Here is an 18,804-nt window from a genome sequence, read left to right as displayed (position 1 = left end):
TTTCTCATCAGCAGGATTGCCACAGGTCGAGATCAACTCAAGGGTAATTAACAACAGCAAATAGTCATGAGTACGTAACTCTAGTGTATGATTTGTAACTGCCATTGAGGATTGTGGACTAAAGCATGGAGTTACTGGACTTGACAATATCTCTCAGAATCCCCCAGCCTATCATTGTGGCACTAAAAATGGGTACTTCTTTTCATTTGATCCAAATTGGAAGTTTTACTGAATACAACTGACAACACCTAGACCTTTGAGAGAGGAGAACATCTGTTTCTCTGCTTTCTTTGACACCCTTTGCAATCTTGGTGCTTGCTATAAATCAGGAGGGGCAATTTGTGGGATATTCCAATAAACTGTGTGATATTCCAATAAAATTGTTGCAACACACATTGCTAGAGTCAGTTCTAGTGCTAACCAATATATGTCAACAGATATGGAAAACAAAATGATGGCCAACAGATTGGAAAAGATCAATACAGTATACATCCTCATCCACAAAAAAGGAGACACATGAGACTGCAGCAACTATAGAACCATAGCACTGATCTCTCATGCAAGCAAAATTATGCTCAAAATACTGCAACAGAGACTCCAACCACACATGGAGAGAGAAATCCAAGAGGTCCAAGCAGGGTTCAGGAAAGGAAGAGACACTAGGGATCACATCACAAATATATGATGGCTAATGGAGTGCAGCAGGGAGTTCCAAAAGAAAATCAGCATGTGCTTTATAGACTATAGCAAAGCCGTTGACTGCACAGATCATGGAAGACTATGGAACATCCTTAAAGACATGGGAGTGCCAAGACATCTTATAGTCCTCATGAGGAATCTGTACTCTGTACAAAAGGCTACTTTCAGAACAGAACATGGAGAAACAGAATAGTTCCCAATTGGCAAAGGGGTCAGACAAGGCTGCATCCTATCACCCTTACTATATGCAGAACATATAGTAAGGAAAGTAGGCTTGGAAACAGAAGAGGGAGGAGTGAAAATAGGAGGAAAAAATATCATCAATCTGAGATATGCTGACTGTACCATAATACTAGCAGAAAACTTCACAGCCCTTGAACAACTACTAAGGAAGATCAAAGAAGAAAGTGCAATGGCAGGCTTACTGTTGAACATAAAGAAAATAAAAATAATGACCACAGAGAACTTACACATATTCAAACTAGACAATTATGAAATAGAAATAGTAAAAGAGTTCTCACATCTGGGATCAAACATTGATCGGAATGAGGACTACAGCCAGGAAATCAGAAGATTAAGAATGGGTAGGGCAGCCATGAAAGAACTAGAAAAGATCCTAAAATGCTAAGATATACAACTGAGCATGAAAATTAGAATCATACAAGCCACTGTATTTCCCATTACCATGTATGGATGTGAGAGCTGGATGATTAAGAAAGAAGATAGGAGGAAAATCAATGTATTTGAGATATGGTGCTGGAGAAGAGTGCTGAGGAATCCATGGATAGCCAAAAAGACCAAAAGATGGTGTCTTAGACCAGATCAAGCCAGAAATATCCCTAGTAGCCAAGATGTCAAAACCTAGACTGTCGTACTTTGGACACATCACGAGAAGGCATGAATTACTGGAAAAAAACAATGATGTTAGGAAAGGTAGAAGAATGTAGAAGGAGAGGATGGCCACTTGCTAGATGGATGGACTTTATTAAAGACACTACAAATATGAGTTTGCAGGATCTGGGCATTGCAGTAGAGGGAAGGGGGGCTGGAGATGTCTCATCAGCAGGGTTGTCATGGGTCGTGATCGATGCAAAGGCAGTTAACAACAATAAAAAACTGTGGGATGCTAGGAGGCCTCATCCTTTGCCCCCACACATGCAATTAAAAAAAAAAATTGGTCCCTAAATGCACTCAAGTGCCTTCTAGGGGGCATGGGGCATCCCACCCTGTTTTTAGTCCCCCCAAGCCAATTTAGGTCAAGGAATGCCCTTTTTTAACAGCAGGAAATTGCCAGAAGTCACCTCTTGCTTTTTTTAAAAATGGCTCCCCTGGACCTGAAATGTTCCCCATGCTCTCCAGATGGTATTGGGTGTGCATTTTGGAGCATTTTTAATCTCTTAGGGATCCCTGGGAGCCACAAGCATGTCCCCAAAAACCACAGAATAGATGAATGCATATCTTTGTACAAATATTTCATAAAGGTTTCTTTAATAATACATGCAGAAGTGCACCTTTTCCTGGTTTCACCCAGCCCCTCACCACTTCCCTGCACAGAGCTGTATGAAAAACAAAAGATGCTGATTTAATTTGGCAAATGTTGGTGGATACGCAGATGGGAGGCGACAGAAGGTCCCGCATAAAGGTCACAAGGATAGGGTTACCCCAAAAATGGGAGTGTAAATCTAATACCTGGACAACTGGCAAGACCTTGGCTTTTTTTCCTTATAGAGGATGCAGCAGGGATGGTGGCTAAGGCTGGCACTGAAACCTGAACATCAAAGCTCCTCTTTGTAGAAACCCATCTAAAGATCTGTATCACTCAGCCTCCGGCATTTAGGAAGAAACTGATTGACAGGCAAGAAGTTCTTTGTGGGCAGATGGCAGCTTAAAAGTTCTCTCCGCTGCTCAAAGATGTGGTGCTTGCACCTTTAATCTCCGGCCTTTGCAGTGGGTTTAGAGAGAACCAAAGATATTATCCAGGCTGTATTATATAAACCCCACTAATAACTTCTACTCTGAGTCTTTAGCGTAAAAGAGGATAAGAATTCTGATGGGATGACGCTAGAGGAGAGATTCATTTATCTCCCCCCCCCTTCTCTCTCACACACACAAACAGAGAGAGATTGAGAGAGAGAGAGAGAGAGAGATTCTGGGGGTAGCCATGATGGCCATGGAGCAAAATAGAACAAAATTCAACATCCGCAATATAGCAGTACATTGGGCCAACTCCAAAGCATGGAATACATCATGCAAGCTTTTGAAGCTCCACTAACTTCTTCATTTTGAAAAGATGTTTAAAATGATACAGAAGAAGAAAGGTGACAATATTAGAGTCACAGGACTACATTTTGTCCCAGATGTTTCTCTATTATCAGTTGAGATCGTGCTGTTGTTAATGGTTGTCAAGTCAACTTCAATTGATGGAGGCACTATGAATGAGAGACCACCAAGTCCTCCTGTCATCAACAGCCCTACTCAGGTCTTGCAGACTCAGGACTCTATCACAACGGGAGGCAAGCATCATTAAAACATGATCAAAACATGGTAATAACGTTTTCCCGTTCATGTCCCGTGCATAAACTATAATGGACACATCATTGGGTAATAATGGAAACACCCGTTATGACCCAATGACACATCTATTACAGTTTATGCACAGAACATGAATGGGAGAAGCACGCGGGGTGTGATAATCTTCTCCCTGATCGCGCTATTACCATGTTTTAATCACACTTTAATGACGCTTGCCTCCTTCGTGTGATAGAGTCCTCAGGCCCATTGCTTCCTTGATCAAGAAGATTATTGCATTCTATGTAAATCGACTTATCTCCAACTGGATAAAGTCGCATTTAAATTTAAATGCAGGTGTTATTACACTCAGTTGTGGCCAGGCGAGTGCAATCAGTCTGCAGCCTGAACCCCAGCCGCACTTATCCAATGGGTTTTAAAAAATGGTAGCTTGCTGTTTTTGAAAAGCCACTGGATAAGTGCAGCTGGGGTCCAGTCTGTAGACAGGTTTCACTCACCCAGCTGCAGCTGAGTGTGATAACATCTGCTTTTAAATTTAAACAAGATTTTATCCCATCAGGGATAAATCACAGTTTACATAGAATGTGATAATCTCCTAAATCTATGCATCTGGAATATGGTCATCCTCTTTTTCTTGTGCCTTCTACCTTGCCAAACATTATTGTGTTTTTCTAGTGAGTCTTGTCTTTTCATGATAAGTCCAAATTACGACAGCCTCAGTTTAATTGTCTTTAATTCTAGGGAGAGTTCAAGCTTGATTTGCTTTAGGATCCATTGATTTGTCTTTGTAGCAGCCCCATGCCATCTGCAGAACTCTTCTCCAGCAGCATACAGTATTTCAAATGAGTTGAATCTCTTCCTATCCTCTTTCTTCACTGTCCAGCTTTCACAACCATGCATAGAAATGGGAAATACAAAGGCATGGACAGTCATAACTTTAATATTTAGTTATATATCCTTGCACTTTATGACTATACTAACTGCAGTTTTCAATCAAGAAGGCCACAGCCTATAGGGCCTGAGCAGAGCAGCCTGCTGCTTTGCAAGGGAGCATACTGCACTGAGCTGTATCAGAAAGTGTTTATATCAGCATCCAGATATAGGCCCCATACAGTCAGGCCAAAATAATGCTGCTTTGGGTCACTTTGGATGTATGCTGTTTAAAGATGTATGCGTCCTAAGAGACCAGAAGCCGTGCCAAAGCCACACTCCAGTCCTAACGACTGGAATGCAGCTTTGGTGCAGCTTCCGGACTCTTAGGATACATGCATAATTTACTCCAACATGACTAGAAGCAGCTTTATTTCGGCTTGTCTGTATGGGGCCATAGTCAACTGAAATATATGAGGCTTAGAGCCATTAAACTTTGTCCGGAATGAGGTTTGGTGGGCTGCTGAAGGGGAATGGTGAGTCATTGGCTCAGGTCTCCGAAGTGGACATCAGATACAGGAAAAGAGATTTCAACAGCACCATGATTTCCTTCTTATCTGCTTCAGCCATAGACACAGACAATCCTTGGTTGCTTCTAGCTCTAAAATCAGATGCACAGCTTCCTGGTTCAGCTAATGTATACTTCCTAATATTCTCAGATGCCTTCCGCTTCTTGTTTCCTTCCTGTCAGGGATGCCTTGTGTTGAAGTTCTTTACATCTGGAGTACCAAGGTTGAAAACCACTTGTTTACCTCAGAGGAGCTTCCCAGCTCTCCTTGGATGTCATGCCATGTGAAGCATGAATGTTGGCAGCTGTTGAGATCACCTCTAGTGATGGGCAGGGCCACATCCTCATTAACATGCCAACAGGCCAATCTGCTACTTGCATAGAGTCTACCTGTGGCTCATTGACTTCTTGTGGTTAATGCTGCCTTCAGAACCATTCTGTCTGATCCAGTTCAAGATTACAGATGCACATATAATGCATTTGCGCATGGTTGCTCATTGCACATCTTGTATATGAGGTACATTGTGCATTATGTGTGGATGCATATTGTACATGGATGCACACCAGGCATAGTTCGAGAGTGTGCACGTGCATTGGTTGCACAGTTGGTTTCAGAGTGTCATAATTCACTATGGAAGTGGTGTTGCACAACTGCCACAAAACTGAGCATAAAGTTACACGCTATCTCCTTGATGAAGGGCCTCAACCCTCTTATATTGAGGATGGCTTGGAGCTAAAGGTGAGCAGTGAGGCAGCTATGGTCAGTGATGCCATCAGGATCAAAGGCACCACCCTCACTATTTGTGTGTTCATGTGCAATGAGCAACCATGAGCAAATGCATTATATGTGCAGTGCTGCTTCTGTAATCTTGAACTGGATAGAGCCATTCTGCATCAGACAGAAATGTCCAGCTTCTTCTATGGGGAAATGCTATGTGCATAAGACACCAACAAGATTCTGAACATTTTCTTTTTAAAAATGTAGAAATGGCAGCTAATATCTTGTTCCTTCTAAGAAGCTTCTGGCTTAAGATTTGCAACTATGCATTACAAGGGGGAAACATTGAAAGCAATTTCCCTGTCGCTTATCTGTACGACAATTACATCCTACCCGGTGAGACAATTATCTATGGCTGTAATATGGATCACTATCTAAGATCTTTCCAATCTGCTGCTATTTCTCCCCCCCTGAAAAGAATGAAGTGAATAATAACTAGCCAGTATAATTGAGTGTATTTTTCTCCCTTGCTGATGCTGTGATACTTATCTCTAGCTTCTGAATTGCTACAATTTGAGTCAGGTGTTTTCAGTGCTGAAAGTGATCACATTTGGGTTCTCAGTCCTTGAACAAGGAATTAATTGTCTAGCGCAGCCTCCTGCAAACCTGCACCTTCCAGATATCTTAGACTATAAATCATCAGTTTAGGGGAGGGACTAAAAACTTTTAGTCCTGAGGATGTTTTGAACTTCATCTCCCAGAAGCTCCAATGGTAAAGGATTCTGGCACTTGAAGTTCTAAAGACAACCGAAAATAGAGAACCTCTGGTCTAAAGCAGGGTGGGATAATGTGCCCTTCTAGATGTTGTTGGACTGCAAGTTCCAGCATTCCTCACTGTTGGTTATTTTAGCCATCACAATTAATGCTGGATAATGCAGTCCAAGGATATCTAGTGGGTATCCCATTACTGACGAGTTTATTACACGAAGGAGATCGGAAGTTTATCCCATGAATATCCCAGAAAAATAACATATTTACATATAACGATTTCACATGACGTCACACAAAACCCACCATTAAAGTGGTCACAAAGAAGCATTAATGCACATCTTTCTGGATTTCAGAGACAATGCATTTCGGATATACTTTATTTGCACAATTGTGTGTGATAATCATTCGTGCAATTACTCGCCATTTCCATTTCATTTGCGGGATGCTTTAAATGTGCTTTAATCTCATTTTAATGTGAAAATCAGTCCCAGTGTGATAAACTCCGAATAGGAAGCAAGGCAGTGTCTTTCCTGTGGTCACTGCAATTGAGAGATGGAAGCCCAAAATACATTTCTCCTTTTTTGCAACTTGGTTTTTTGCTTTCTAAGAAAAAAGAAAACTATAAAGCTTGGGCAGTTGCAGCTTTTCTCCCCTGTTAGATTTTTGAACCCATTTCAGAAGAACAAACAGATGGGGAAACAAACTTTCCCTGTTTGATTGAAAAGAAATTTTAAACATTTAATTTGTGTATGAATTTTCAGTGCCATTGTATAAAGACAGAGGGACAAGAAACAAATTCATTGGTGATTTCTCCTTAAAGGAAATACCAGTTTCAGAGGACAGGTTTTCTAAAGACTGTAAGATGGAGAAAAGGAAAGGTTAAATTCTCTCTCTGTGCCTGTTAATAATCACCATAGCATTGCAGTTAATGTTATTTGCATTTCTTTAAAAATCCTGCATGTTAAATGCAAATATTTCTTTAATAGCTGGAATCCTGTTAGCGTCTTATGCATGCATAAATTCATCTACGGAAGTGGTTGGGCAATTTTGTCTAACGTGAAATGTTTGCATTCATTTCACGACTGCAGAAGAAAAAATTAAAAATTTAAAAGTTATTTTTTTTAACTTTTGTATGTTTTTGTAATTTTATAGATTTTTTTTTTACAAATGCTAGTTGATTTTAATGGTCTTTTAAAAAAATTATTGTAAAGTTTTTAAATGGTTTTATTTTTGAGTTGTCTTGGATCCCTTTCTGGGAGAAAGGTGGCATAGAAATGAAATGAAATAAAATAAAATAATAAAATGGTGCACATGGTCCCATTGTACCCTGTACATGAAATTGCATTGCACATGTTCATTGCATGTGGAGAAGTATTTTGTATTTGACTACATTTGCTTGCACATTTCTTTCAAGTTCAGTTGTTCAGTGTTGCCACTTGACACAAGAATGGTGGCATGGCACAATTTATGCACAACTTGGCTTGAAGAGATTTATGCTATGCTGCTCCAAAGTAGGATCTCTGCCAAAATGTCTAGTTTGACCTGGAAAATTCCATGGAGTCCATTTTAATTGTCACTTTTTAAGGTTTTTAAATGTAAGTTTTTAGACTGTGAGCCGCTTTGGGTCCCAATTTTGAGAGAAAAGCAGGATACAAATTAATATAATAAACAAACAAACAAACAAACAAATAAATGTTCTCTGCTACTTCGAAAAGACAAGTACCCAAATTTCCTTAGCTGTGATATTCTTTAGCTTCAGACTGCTGTGTGCCACCACTTTTCCACAGTCTCCCTTGCATTTTTGGGTGGATGTGTAATCTTGAAATGTTCAGCAGTTTTTGGAGGAGGGAAAAAGGAACAAACCTGGCTATCATCAGCATAACCTCTTCTACAATGTGACATATCAAAACTAGCAATTCAATATTGAATGGAATAGGGGAAATCAGGGAGGGGGGAAGGAATGCACTTATTCTTTTAAACTGTCCCCAAAGAATTATTCATTTTCAAATTGTTTGTAAAAGTATCAAGCCCAAAGACACTAGACATACAGAGTAAGTATCTGTTAAAGGAGAGGGAGAGTCTTTGATGTGGCAAATGAAGGAGGAATTTCCCTGCCCCTTTCCCCAGCCCACATTGTTCCCCAAACTTGGCAGCCTTGGCACTTTGCAGGCGCTGGAGACATGATTTGCCTGATGGAGGAGACACCTTCCGACATATGGGAAGGCTTTAAGCTTTCTGGGACAGCTTCAAAGCAAACTATCCCATTTGGTGCATTGCGGTCTGTGAAAATGGGAGCTTTCTCTCCCTCCCTCCCTCCTTCCAAGTAATTACATGTTTCTAATCTCTTCAGAGGGCTGGCTCACAGTGGCATATTCACCAGAGAAGATGAGATGCTTGGATGAACAGGCCATCACAATTTCAAACCAGAATGCTGTTTCCAGGAATCTAGACTTCATACCTATGGAGTTCTGTGACGTTTTTGTATTAGTGAATTGCTACACTGTCCAACTGATGTTTTACACTGGAGCCCTGGTGGCGCAGTGGTTAAATGCCTGTACTGCAGCCATTCACTCAAAACCACAAGGTTGCGAGTTCAAGACCAGCAAAAGGGCCCAAGCTCGACTCAGGCTTGCATCCTTCCGAGGTCGCTAAAATGAGTACCCAGACTGTTGGGGGCAAATTAGCTTACTTGCTAATTAGCTTACTTGCTGTTCACCGCTATGATCTTTGGAATAGCGGTATATAAATAAAACAAATTATTCATTATTAAATTAATTATACTCATGGAGTTGTCTGATGGCCGTGCATGAATGAATTGCAACAATGTGCAACTGAATGTGCAGAGAAATTTGAAGTACACAATAGTAATGTATATTACACAACTGCATGTCCAGTGCTCAAGGGCACCACATGAGCAATGGCACTGCATACTCGACTTTGCTCCCACAATGTTCTGCTGAAACCAGAAGTTATGACATGGCCAAAAAAGTACAAGCCATATGTAAGGGCACTTATATAAATGGATGAAGGGGCTTCCCTTTTTTAGGATGGTTAAAGTGTGACCCTCCAGTTAGAGTTGCTGGACCTCAGCTCTAGTGATCCTTTGCCATTGGCTATGGCAGCAAGGATTGCTGGGCACTGTTATCCAGCAACATCTGGAGGGTTGCATTTGTTCGCTCCTACTTTCTAGGGAAATGATAGAAAGCAGATAGGAATGGGAAAGCATGCGCTATAGCATGGTCCAGGAGAGGAGATTGCAGCTTTGCTCAAGATGTATTAGAATATATTCATCTGCACAGTAGAAGAGCACTTATCTAAAAACAGTTAAAAACATTATTATTTACAAGAGCAAATGCTCTTGTAAATAAGTGAGCCAACGCAAAAGCACAGAATATACAATGTAGAGAGAGATCTTGTAGCACATTTGAGACTAACAGAACAAAGTTGGCAGCATGAGCTGATCTTGGGCCAAGTTAAACTTCAGAAGAAAGCAATGGCAAACCTCCTCTAGATAAATCTTTCCAAGAAAACCTAGGGTCACCATAAGTCAGAAATAACTTGAACACATGTAAGAAGTCTGAGACATCAGAAACGTCTTTTGGATTTTTTTTTTTAAAAGTGAGAGCAACAAATATTGCATCCTCCGAATACATTTATCCCAGTACAGTTATCCCTCCTAATGCATTTAGCCAAACAGTAGCTAACTGGTCATGGCAAATTCCAAGAAGGCATATGCATGAAGGCAAAAGATGAGCACCAACTGCACTTTAGCTCCCTAACCTCAGAGAAATGGAAAGAATGTGTGAACTTCTGAACATCTACACTGAAATCCAGGAGGATCAGAGAGACAGTCAGTTGAAGCGATAGTCCCAGTGCCTCAACTTGCCAGCCCTCTCTGGCGGGAGCTGTAATTATCTTATTAAGCGGCACTTAAGATGTAACAAGCCAAAGCTACTTATTTTCTCTATTACATCAGGTTCTGCTAACTCATTTAGTCGCTCTGTTATTTAGGTTGTGTTCAGACGTCCCTCACAGGGAGGTCTAGAGTTCTGTGTTCACAAATCTTTTGTTTTGTACAATGCCAACACAAATGAGAAAAGAGAGGAGACTAAAAGGGGGAGACTTATTGGTTCTTGTTGTCCTTACTCTTTGTGCAGTTGGAGGTAACCCCTGTCCCATTGATTGTGGCTAGCATTCTGTTAGTGATTTATGCATGTATACATTCCCATAGATATATAAATTCCCACTGACATTGTTTTTAACCAATTAATGGTTTCTCCCAATAATAAAGTCTCTTTTTTGTTGGCCATGCTGGCTAAAAGATTCTGGGAGCTGTAGTCCAAACAATAACCTTCCCAAGCTTTGGTTATTTATCTTGGCATGAAAGACAGAGGCAATACAATCATGCAAGACACACAGAAGGATAGGTTGGCTAGGTCTGGGATATGACCAGGAGGGGAAGAACTAAATACAGTAAGTGACATGAAAAAGTGAAAAGCCATTTGTGAAAAGTACCTTGGCTTGCTACAAGTAAATAGCCAAGATACAATATTATGCTTGCATAGTGTAAATCCATATTGATGTAGTTTGGTGGGCTGTGCTACACCATTCTTCTGCTGAATACAATATATTGGGCAACCAACTGCCTCTCTATGAATGTGCTTGCCATTTTCACAGTCTCTTTGAAGGAAGTATACACTGAAGGTCCTGACAAATAGTTATACACCATCGATGAATGCATGGCTGCTGGTGCACCTGTTACACTTGAAAGATTTTACTTAACTGTAAACTGATTGTGGTTGTTACACCATGCCCTCAAAATCACATGCATAAGGGAATTTACGTGTGGGTAAAACATGAGAGCCAGCTTGGAGTAGTGGTTTATGTGCTGGACTTGGACTGTGTTCAACCACTGAAACCCACTGGGTGAGACACTCTCTCAGCCTCAGAGGAAGGCAGTGGCAAATCCCCCTCTGAACAAATCTTGCCAGGAAAACCCTATGTTAGGTTCACTTTAGGGTCTCCATAATCTGGAAATTACTTGAAGGCTCACAACAACAACAGTAAATGCACAGGATGTCAGTGAGTGTGTTGATGGTTCAACTCTGCTTATTTGTGTGATTTCCAATCTCTTTAATTTTTTTGCACCAGAGTTTGCCCCTGGGCTTTAAAGCAGCTTAAGGTATAGTAAATAAAGGTAAGTTTGCATGCTCTGGTAAAAACGCAAATACATATCAAAGAATGACCTCTTCAATGAATTACTTTGGCTTCTCCTTACAAGTCAACAATACAACTATTTGGATCTGGATGCTACAGTGTATCAGTATCCATTGTACAATAGTAGCCAGTGAAGTCACTGATGAACTATGGCCCCAGTGGGAAATGGGCACTGTTGTGTTAACGGTGCTTCCAAACAGATATCAGCATCCAGACCACAGCTAAGAACTGTTGGGTAACAGCAGGAGTGCCCAAAGTGCATCAGAACTGCCTGATACGCATCAGGAGCTCCAACATGCATTGGAAGCACCTAGTGCACACCAGAACTTTCTTTAAATCATAGAATCATAGAGTTGGAAGAGATGCCAAGGGCCATCCAGTCTAACCTCCTAACATGCAGGAAGATTAGATCAGAGCATCCCCAACAGATGGCCATCTGACTTTGAAAAACCTCCAAAGAATGAAACTCCACCACACTCCGGGGCAGCGTATTCCACAGTCAAACACTCTTACTGTCAGAAAGATCTTCTTAATGTTCAGGTGGAATCTGTTTTCCTGTAGTTTGTCCCTCTTGTTGTTGGATGATCATCTTCACAAATCATGAACAAGATTTTGTTACATTTCTGCAAAGTAGCTGCAGAATTGTAATGTTTGGCCATCAATAATAATAATAATTGGTTGAGATCCTGCATGAGAGATGCAGCTATGATGATGATGCTATGACTTATTTCCCATCTCTTCATGGTGTGATGAGAAGCTGCTGAGATCCCTGCAGGGTCCTGTTATAAAATCATAGAGCTGGAAGAGACCATAAGGGCCTCCAGTCCAACCCCATTCTGTCACGCAGGAATACACAATCAAAGCTCTCTTGACAGATGGCCATCCAGCCCCTGTTTGAAAACCAAAGGAGGAGACTCCACCATGCTCCAAGACAATGTGTTTCACTGTTAAACAGCTCTTACCACCAGGAAGTTCTTCCTAATGTTCAGATGGAATCTCTTTTCCTGAAAAAAAAGTCTGTCTAAATAAAATTGTCTTTGCCTAACAATGGATGGGCAGCAAAGGAGGGCATTCTAGTATTCTTAGGAAAGCAGCTCCAGTGACTACGAACAACCACTGAGGAGGGCCTATCTTGCCTGTGAAGGTTCAGAGAGAATGACCTCTTCTGAACATTTCAGGGGTCAGGTTCCTATTTTAATTTCTTTGGTTTATGTATGAATAAATGGAGAACCAGTGTTGTGTAGTGGTTGAGCATTAGACCAGGACTTTGGAGATCAGAGTTTGAATCCCTGCTCAGCCATGGAAACCCACTGGGTGACCTTGGGCAAGTCACATTCTCTCAGCCTCAGAGGAAGGCAAAGGCAAATCTGCTCTGAAAGAATCTTGCCAAGAAAACCCCCTGATAGACTCACCTTAGAGTCTTCAAGAAAACTACTTGAAGGCACACAACAACAACAATATAAACTAATCACATGGATTTCAAATATTTCATACTTATTAACAGCAGGGAAATGAAGAGGAAACTTTGATATATTGTGTAGACTGGATTATTTATAACTTTGCCTACTCCATCTATAAAGATCATAGTTTATCAGTGGAACAACGTTAGGGAATTGGTGCTCTATGAGCCAAGATGATTTCCATCCAAATTTGGGAGCCAACATAGATAGACAATGCATAAGCAGCATGCTTCTTCCAATCTTTTTTTTTTTTGGGGGGGGGGGGATGGTGAAGTCAATCTTTGCAAAGCCAAAGTGTTTGAGTAAAGAGGTGTGGCACCCCATTTCAAAAACTCAAAAGAGTATCTCATTGTCTAAGGATAAGCCGGAATGTTTAACGGTTGAAGATTACATCTTCTTGCTGTAGACATGCAAGATTAGTTTATATTCTGTTCTTTGATTAAAGCACAATAGCCCAACTTGTTCCAAGGAGAGGAAAACAATCCATTCAAGGAAATATGAGACTGGTTTAAAAGAAGAACTGTCATATATGATTATTGGCACTGCAGAGTGGAAAAGGTTCTCGCGGCTGCTGTGAAACTGTCAGCCTCCTTTAACAGGAAGCACCAACAGAAATGCACACATTCTCCCATTGACTGAGATCCTATATCAGGGTTGCATAGTATACATTTTTACATGCAGAGTTATGCATTAACTATGTTACACAACTCTTGTCTTGTATGACAATGGGCAACTAAACCAAGACCCCCAAATGCGCAATTCAATGCACAACTCAGTGTATACATACATGCATCCACAGTGTGCAGTACCCATCCAGGAGCAATGAATTCTGTTTTTGTTGTTGTTAACCACCTTTGAGTAAATCCTGACTCATGGCGATGAGACACCTCCAAGATTCTTTATAGCAGCTAGCAATAGTGGTTACATTTCTATACCACTTCATACTGAACTAAGCAGTCTCTAAGTGGTTTACAACTGTAAGCTAATTTCCTCCTACTCATTGGATACTCATTGAGGCCTGTTACAGACAGCCAAAATAAAGTTGCTTCGAGTCAAAGTGGAGGTATGGTGTTTCAATGATGCATGCGTCCTAAGAGTTCAGAACTCGCACCAAAGCCATGCTCCAGCCCTAAGGACTGGAGTGTGGCTTTTGTGTGGCTTCTGGACTCTTAGGACGCATGCATCATTGAAACACCATACCTCCACTGTGACTTGAAGCAGCTTTATTTTGGCTGTCTATAACAGGCCTTTAACAACCTTGGAAGGATGCCAGGCTGAGACTATGCTGGAGCCCCTGGCTGGAATTGAACTCACAGCCTTGTGGCTTGTGACTGAGTGGCTGCACTACTGGCATTTAGCCACTGCTTAGATCCTACAAATTCATACCTGTGACCTCCTTAATAGAGTCCATCCATCTAGCGTGCAGTCTTCCTCTCTTTCTAAATCCCTCCAATTTTCCTAGCAATATTGTCTTTTCCAATGAGTTGTGATGTCTCATGATGTGACCAAAGCCTCACTTTTGTCATCTAATGGTCATGTATGTGCAACTCTAGTTCTGTATCCTTGAACCAAATGTGAGTATTCTGAATTGATCAAAAGTTCAGAACTGCTTCCATCGGAGAACTTAAGCATGTCTAAGTCACCCAAAGTATCCTGGCTAATGTGTCTGGGGTAAAGATCCATGCTTTGACCATTTTGCATTCTAATATACCCTGGCTGATATCCTACATCTAGGAGGCAGAATGTAACTTTGTACTCACAGAGTTATAACGGCAGTTGTGCATTAGTGATTTACCATACTTACAAGTGAATGCATGAACAAATGTGGAAAACATGACTGCAATGTGAAATTATGCAATGCACAATAAGCATTTGCATGGACAAGTACAAGTACGATGGCATCATATGTGCAATGGCATGGCACACACAAATCTGCTTCTGCCACCCTTATCTGAACATGGACACCTTCACTGGACAAAAAGGTCCAAAACTTATGTAAAGAAATTTATGTATGTTGATGTCACTAACAGGATGCCAATCCTTGTTTTATATATTACAATTTCCTTTACAGGGAAGTTGCAGGCTGGAGGAACGTCTTTGTCTAGGAACATACCCATGACACAATGTGTTCCTTGAACCCTTGAAGTGAATCATTCATGACTTAGGTCACCCATCTTCATGCATTCCCAGCATGACTTCAAACTTTGTAAAGAAGAGTATTGCATGGGAATTCACGGCATTACAAGAGGACCAAATAGAAGGGCCTACTGTTGTATTATTGCGGTGTCTTCAAGCGATTTCCAATTTTTGGCAACCCTAAGGTGATCCTATCATGGAGTTTCTTGGGGCTAAGACAGTGTGACTCACTGAAGGTCAGCCAGAAGGTTTTCATGGCTGAGCTGTGAATTCAACCCTGATCTACAGAGTTGTGGTCCAAAGTTCAAACCACTACACTACACTGGCTCTAGGAAGGTCCCAAAGAAAGAACCAGTTGTAGCCAATGAGCTGAAATATCATGAACAATAACCTGGTACGTCATGAAAAATAAACTGTTGGTCCATCACATAAGATAGCTAGAAAAGGACTGGTATAAGTGTTCAGATCAGTGTATCCATGAGATGGCTTTTTTGCCCTACAACACTATTGGACAGAATCCTATGTGGGAGTTACATCTCTGTAATTGGACTTCCGTATGTGGGAATTAGAATCTAGCAGTTCTGTGATGTTTATATCCACTAAAAGGCTACTGTTATGTTACTATATAGAGAAGCAAAAAGAGACTGATTAATCCATGTGTATCATGTGCTCGTACCAATGTCCAATTACACTGTTTCAAAATTTAATAACAGGGTTTTGTAGTGCCTCTGCTATGTAGATATTTGTAAAGTTATGTCATGTAGAGGGTGATATATGATTCCAGCCTATAATTTTATGTTGTTGTTTTAAATGAGAATATTTTTAAATGAGAAAATTTGCCCTTCAAGGGATCTTATCCGCAAACTATGTTCTTCTTGGAGTATATCACGCGGGGCTTTTTGAAGCTCAGATCTGGAGTGACTCCTGGTTCAGCTATGCGAATTCATGTTGTAATGTGAATGTTTTATCACACCTGGTTGTCCTTCCGTTGCCTTTCCAAAGTGAGGGGGAATCGATTCCAAAGCAAGTCATGTGATGTGGATTCACGTAAAGTGGAGTGAGTGCAAATTGTATTACCACACCGATGCATACCATGTGGATTCAACGATTCGAACTGGGACCCTTGTGCATGCTCAGGGGGGATCTGAACGCTGTCCTCCTTCCCTGCCCCCTCCTTAGCTGTCATCCTTCATTGGACTGAAGGAGCAGTCAGGGGATGATGGGGTAGGTTACAGGGGGTCACTGGTGCCAGGATTTGGATGCAGGAGAAGGCAGGGGATGATGGGATAGGTCGCAGGGTGGCAGAGAGGACGAGATGGCATGAAGGAGGGGGATGAAGGAGCAGGACGCAGGGGGCCAAGGGGGGCGACATCGGAGTGATCTTCCACACCAGACCAATTCGAAGTGAAATCGAAGTGCGTTTGAAAGCGAATTCTGTGAATTCACTTTTTTTTCGATTTCACCAAAATGAGGGGTCACTTTGGAATCACTGCGGAAGCGCCACAGAAGGAGCACCCATTGAAAGGAATCTCATCTGATAACACATTATAACGTGAATTCACATTGTGGACCCGCAGTCACGCCGGATCTGAGCTCCAAAAATCCCTCCAAAGCCCCGTGTGATATACTCCCTTGTTGTTGTTGTTTTAAAATAAAGCTTTTGGGAGACATCTAGTGTAGATGCAAGCATCCATTTTAAAATTATACTTGTGGGTCTAAGTGGACACCTAATCCTGGCTTTTGGGATGGAGCCAAATGGATGCATACAATTTAATTAGTGATCAGTTCGATCCCACCCTTGTTTCAATGCCTTCTGCAAGTTATTGCAAAATAAAAATAAAAATAATCCACAAATATATTTCTTTTGCAACCATACATCAGTTGTACTTTTAAACCATCTTTTCTAAGCTATGAGAAACATTTTAGAGACATTTTTCTCTTTTCAATCCAGTTATTTTCTGGTGGTGAGTAGGATAATAAAAATTGCTAGGATATTGATGTGTGAAAATGCATTTTCAGCTCTCTGTTGGCTCCCTCCTTTTTGAAAAATCACTTTCAACACAATCTGAATGTTGGACTTGTGTGTAGTAGAAAAACTTCTACTCATGAATCCTTTGAATTCGAGAATGGGCACCCAGTAACAATTTCTTTAAAAATGCCCTGGATCCAAGAAATTGCTACAAACAGCCCTCAAGAAGAATGGAACAAGCGGCTGCAGAAGTAAGAAAAACCAGCAAAACTGGGCAAAATCCAAGGAACTATACTGCAAGATCCATGGTCCTTTAGATCAGTCTGGAGGAATACAAAGAAGGAATCTTTTCCAGCTCCCCTTTCTCCCTGTATCACCTCTTCTCCTGCTGCAGACAGACTTTACCCAAGTAGCTTTTTTGGAAGAATAGGAAGCTACAGAAGGAAATAAGAAGTCACAAAGATCTTGCCCAACTTTCTCTGATGAAAGGAACTCTGCTAAGCAAAACCTGAATCTAACCCTCTTCCTCTCGGAGCAAAACAGCTGCTCTTCTGGAATTCAACTCTTCCTCATTACATTTCAGAGGAAGGTTATGACATGCAAAAGCGTCACTTGTACCTTACAACTATTTCGATTTGGCAGACATAGTCTAGACTAATCCTCTCTCCGCATTATTTTTTAGCTGCTTTTATCATAGATTCAGAGAGTTGGAGGAGACCTCAAGGGCCATCCAGTCCAATGCCCTGCCATGCAGAAAGACACAACCCAAGCACTCCCAACAAATGGCCATCCAGCCTCTGTTCAAAAACCTCCAGAGAAGAAGACTCCACCACTCTCTGAGGCAGCATGGTCCACTGTCGAACAACTCTTACAGTGAGGAAGTTTTTCCTAATGTTTAGGTGGAATCTCTTTTCCTGTAGTTATAATGTCCCAGTTTCTTTGTCCTCCTCCCACTTTCTCCCTTTGTCTTCGGATGACTTCAGGTGCTGCAGATTGAGTTCAAAGGGAAAAAGTAGTTTGCATTCATCTAACTCAGTAGGGAAGGGGAAGAGTTGGGGGCAGAATCTTGCCCTTTCCAGTAGACTCAGGCAAAAGCAAACTGTTGCAACCTTTCCAAGCTTGTGTGTTTTCCTCATTAATAACTCTTGCCATCTGATGTTGCTTGGCCAAAAGTGTCCTGGTTTTCATCTGAGAAATGTTGGATAGTATGATTGCTGTGTGATTGCATTAAATCAAGTAATCCTAAGGGATATGTCTCCATTAAGGCAGCAGTCATATCACACATACTCACTTGCCTACTGAAAAATTCATATAGTGCAAAGGGAAGATGTGCATCCACAATCAGGGATGAACCAAACTGTTAATGATCCAAGTTAAAAAACAAATTACTACTACTGTCAGTTTAGAAACGGTTAAGGAAGCTTTGGTACATTAACTTAATATGCAACTTGATTGCTGTTGTGCAGAAAGACACAGATGGGCACTGGCTAAGTTAGGCTGTTTTTAAAAAATTGGCAGCCATCGATTGCTTGTTGGAAGAAAAATAATGTTGAAGAAAGGTCATGTTTACCAAGAGTGTTAATAGTGTTAAAATTCAAATGCACCATAGTTTATTTATGTAAAAGTATGTTCCAGTAGGAAAATCACAGAGTTGTTGAAGGAGCTTTCTTTAACTGTTTCAGAGTCTTAACTGTTTCAGATGATAGTATGTATTTTGAAATTTTCACAGTAATACAAAAAAAAAAAAAAAAAATCATACTGAAAAAATGGCAAAAAACATGGGCAGGTGGAGGATGATATAACTGCCACTGACCATCAAAGGCCATTAAAGACCTTGTTCACCATCAGCTTTCAGGCTCTGGTCTAG

The sequence above is a fragment of the Sceloporus undulatus genome, chromosome 1 (genome assembly GCF_019175285.1).
Source record: "Sceloporus undulatus isolate JIND9_A2432 ecotype Alabama chromosome 1, SceUnd_v1.1, whole genome shotgun sequence".
Classification (NCBI taxonomy): Eukaryota; Metazoa; Chordata; class Lepidosauria; order Squamata; family Phrynosomatidae; genus Sceloporus; species Sceloporus undulatus.
Note: the sequence above shows the minus strand (reverse complement) of the source record.